Genomic DNA, 4,971 nt, shown 5'->3' on the forward strand with positions numbered 1-4,971 from the left:
TAAATTATCTTTTTTTTTCATATCTTACATCATCCACTGCCTCCCTTCACCCACATTCCTGTTGTCTGTCCCCCTAGGGTGTGGAGTGTGTGTGGGTGTTATACATTGATCATTGTGATTGGTTCCCCCTTTCTCCCCCTACCTTTCCCCTACCCTCATGCTATCACTACTCCCATTATTGCTCCTGAGGGTTTTATCTGCCCTGGATTCCATATGTCGAGTGCTCTTATCTGTACCAGTGTACATGGTCCGGTCTAGCTGGAATTGTCAGGTAGAACTGGGGTCATGATGGTGTGGGGGAGGAAGCATTAAAGAACTAGAAGAATGTTGTGTGTTTCATCAGTGCTATGCTGCACCCTGGCTGACTCATTCCTTCCTTGTGACCTTTCTGTGAGGGAATGTCCAATTGTCTACAGATAGGCTTTGGGTCTCCATTCCGACCCCCATCGTTTGCATCGATGAAATGGTTTGTTTGGGGTCTTCTGATACCTAATACCTGATCCCGTTGACACCTTGTGTGCACACAGGCTGGTGTGCTTCTTCCAAGTGGGCTTTGTTGCTTCCCAGCTAGATGGCTGCTTGTTAAACTTCAAGCCTTTAAGACCCCAGATGTTACATCTTTTAATAGCCAGGCACCATCAGCTTTCTTCACCACATTTGCTTATGCACCCATTTTTACAAGTCAATATTTTCAGCTTTATATGAGAAAGCTCTTTTGTCTGTGAGAAGGGGAACAGAATACCATGGAAATAATGAGAAAATGGCCGGCAGTCCCAGAGCAGCCAGACCCTTTGTACCAGACACAGTTCTCCCACAAAACTGGTTCCCCTCAGAAGCATGATGGTTCAGTACAGAAATGCCTGGGCCAACAGTCCTGGGTTCCAATATTAGTTCACCTGATTACCAACTGCATAATCTTGAGCAAGTTGATTAACTCTTATGGACCTCAGTTTCCTAATCTGTAAAATATGAGTAAAAACAGTAGTACTGCTGACACAGTGTGAGTAAAAACAGTAGTACTGCTGACACAGTGAGCACTGTTGTGAGAATTAAATGAGATCACAAAGAAGTGCTGAGAACAGTGTTGAGCTTGTATTAAATGCTCAAGATATGTTCATTTTTCTTATCAGAAGTACATAAACAGGTGTAACGAGTCAGATATCCAGAGGGCTGTGTTACTCTGGGCCACCCCCTCTCTTTTGTCCAGGTCTCTCTATGGCCCAAAACAAGTCTTATGACGTGTTTAGTCTAGATTAAGTGACTTTCTCCTTTCTATAGAACTAGCTGTCCTCATAGGGCCAGCCCCACAATGAGATAAGAAGTGTCCCCTCACTGACCCATACCACTATGGGGGACAGCACTGGAGACACTGTATGGAAAGTGTTCCCAGTCTGCCCCATGCACAATGGGGTGAAACCCAAAGGGAGTGCAACAGGGCAGCAAGGGGGAACAAAGTAACCAAGTCCCCAAGGAATTCAGGAAACAGACTTCTGACTTAAGGGACAGGACTTGGCACCTTATCAAACCTGATTAGAAAACACTCATAAGGGTCAGCTGACAGACCTGGAACTATCTTCAGTTTTTTGTTTTTCTTTTTCTTTTACCCTATGTCTATCTATATAAGATAGGCAGGACAAACAATCTTGAGGAGAAAACTACAGGACCGGCAGACCTCAGGGGGACTTTGAAGAGGACAGGGTAGGGAGGGAGAGTGGGAAGTCAACAAACTTAGGGATGAGGGAACAACAAGAGATCTAAAATTGATGGCAAGGAGGCCTGGTGGGACTTGATCAAGTCCAATGTATCCAAGAGGAATTACTGAGATCCGAGTGGAAGGTGAGTATTATAGTGAGACAGGAGGAAGGTGAAAGGAAATAGAGGAAAGAAGTAGGAGGCAAAAGCTATTCATAGAGGAAGAGCTATAGGTCTGTATATATGTAAATATATTAATTTATAATGAAAGGGATAGAGGCTAATATACATATATTTATATATAAAGTATTGAGATAGCAGACGGATTTTGGGCCTCTGCTCAAGGCCTCCCTAAACACAAGAAGACTTTGTTCTAATACTCGCCTTCCTGACACGATCACTGAAGACAAAATGGGTGCATAAGCAAATGTGGTAAAGAGAGTGGATGGTACCCGGTTATCGAAAGATATAGTGCCTGGGGTCTTAAAGGCTTGAAGTTAAACAAGCAGCCATCTAGCAGGGAAGCAAATAAGCCCACATAGAAGAAGCACACCAGCCTGTGTGATCATGAGGTGTCAAAGGGATCAGGTATCAAAAGATCCAAAACAAACAATTCTATTGATGTGAATGAGGCGGATTTGGAGTGGACACCCAAAGCCCATCTGTAGACAATTGGATATCCCTCCACAGAAGGGTTATAAGGAAGGGATGATTCAACCAAGGTGCAGTATAGCACCGATGAAACACATATCATTCCTCTAATTCCTGAAAGCTTCCTCCCCACCCCACCCCCCACTGCCATTTCACAACTCTACCCTACAAATCGGCTAGACCAGAAAACACACATTGGTACAGATAAGAGGTCTCGACATATGGAATTCAGAACAGATAAAACCTTCAGGGACAGTAGTGGGAGTAACGATATCAAGAGGGGAGTGAGATGGTGGGGGGTGGGGGGGGCAGAAAGGGGGAGCCCATAACAAGTTTAGATATATAGCCCACCCACCCCCAGGGCGACAAATAACAGAAATGTGAGTGAATAAAGACAACGGACAGTGTAAGACACGAAAAAGCAATATCTAATTGATCAAGGATTCACGAGGGTGGGAGGTTGGGGGAAGAAGGGGAAAAAAGAGGAGCTGATACCAAGAGCTCAAGTAGAAAGAAAATGTGTTGGAAATGCTGGTGGCAACATATGCACAAGTGTGCTTAATACAATTGAATGATTGATTGTCAAAAGATTTGTAACAGCCCCCCAATAAAACGGTTAATAAAAATAAGAGTGATAAAATCGAAGGCCATACAGCTTTTGGAAAAACAGTAGCTTAGAAACTGTTGGTTATTGAGTAAACTTCCCAGTTTTTCTTTTTCAGTGAAATCTTGTTCATTGTTTATTGTTAACTTTTTAAGTCCGTGGTTCTCAGACTGCTAGGACCCTAAGGATTTTAACAAGAGTGGACACTTGCAAAGCTTCATTTTTTGTTTATATTGGGTGACCTCTCCTAGCATTTCACTTAGGGAAAGTCCACTGCTTAAAAAAGGAATTGCTGCCATTTTTGTAGACTGTGAACAGCTAGAGTCCAGCGATTCCCAACCTGTGGGTCCTGACCCCTTTGGGGGTCGAACGACCCTTTCACAGAGGCTGCCCGATTCATAACAGTAGCAAAGTGACAGTTATGAAGTAGCAACAAAAATAATTTGATGGTTGGGGGGTCCACCACGACATGAGGAACTGTATGAAAAGGTGTCGGCATTAGCAAGGTTGAGAACCACTGAGCTAGACCAATAGTGAAATGAAACGTTAAAAAAAAATTAACTTTGCAGAACTTTATTTTACTATAAATGTAAATATTAACATGAAATCTAGTGTGTTGAATGCTGATTTCAAAACTTTTTAATGTCAATACCTAAGTGTATTAAAATTCCAATAACCTGTTAAAAAAAAAGAAAAGAAAAGGAACTGGCTGTCCAATGGGGCACCTCTGCCAGCCTTTGTCTCCCTACAATCACAAGTCAGTGAAAACGACAGAAAGGATAGGGGAGTACCTGATGAGGGAGGAAATGTGCTTGTTGAGACCTGAGTCACTGCCTCCCAAATTGGAGGAAGGCTTCACAGAACTCTGATTTGAAAGCGCTGAGATGTGACAAGATTTCTAGCAAAGACTGTTCCTTGGGGTTCTCTGTGTCCACGGAGTCCCAAAGAAAAGAAACCAAAGAGATGATGGCTGGGCCCCGGGAAGATATTTTGCCACCTATGGATAACATGCTGGACCAGATTCTCATAATGGGTTAGGTCGTCTCTTTGGCTGGCTAAATTGGCAAAGAAATGGCTCGCCATCTGTCCTAGACAGTTTCACAGAACGTGAGAACAGGAAAGAGCCCTTAGAGATGAACTGATCCAAACCTCGATGTTAAGGATGAGGATATCAAGACCCAGAGAGGTGGGAGAATTGCCCCCATAGACACTTAGAAAAAATATGGACCCAGCCAAGACTTACGTTCTAGGCCAACACATCGTACTGGTCTTGGGAAGCAACCAGACCATCCCTTCTAGATCCCGAATTCTCACTCGTGTAATTGGAAAATGCGCTCAGCTGCTGACGAAAAGGCTGGAAGGTGGCGTCCACCCAGAGGAACCTCAGAAGCAATGCCTGCTTTCAACAACAACAACAACAAACCACTGAGCCAGTGACAACTCCACAGAGCACAGTTCCCTTCTGACCCCCATGGAGGTGCCAGGAGGAGCAGTCGACTCAATGAGAGCTGCCTTTTTAAAATGCCGGTGTGCCGTTTTGTTCCCCACCAACATGAGGTCCATCCAGAAGGCCTGCAGCTTCCCCATCAGATTCTGTCAAAATGAGGCAGCCCAGCGCGCTCGCTCCCCTGGAGGCTCTCCTTCGGTTACCATTGGGAAGCAGCGGTGGTGAAATTGGACTTTGCTGACTCAGCCCCTGTTGTAGGGATGACTAAACACAAGCATTTCCCAGGGGAGGTTGAGGGTGGGGTGGAAAATATCTTTAAAAGACATGTGTTTCAGGGAACACTTCTTCTCCGTCCGAAGCGGGCCCACCGTAGACCTGTGAGGAACAGCAGCAGGCTCCCCAGCTCAGCACCGTCTTTGCAGAGGTTCTCTCTCGGTTTTCTAAACAATACTGTGGCCCTCTCGGCACCATTTTGGTCTGGCCTGGATTTACAGAGCTGCCTCTGCCAACTGGTACAACCCACAGCCAAGGGGAACGGATGTCTCCCCCAACTGGAGGGGGCTTCCACAATCCCCCG

The sequence above is a fragment of the Echinops telfairi genome, unplaced genomic scaffold (genome assembly GCF_000313985.2).
Source record: "Echinops telfairi isolate 266 unplaced genomic scaffold, ASM31398v2 ScPeMD7_20;HRSCAF=75, whole genome shotgun sequence".
Classification (NCBI taxonomy): domain Eukaryota; kingdom Metazoa; phylum Chordata; class Mammalia; order Afrosoricida; family Tenrecidae; genus Echinops; species Echinops telfairi.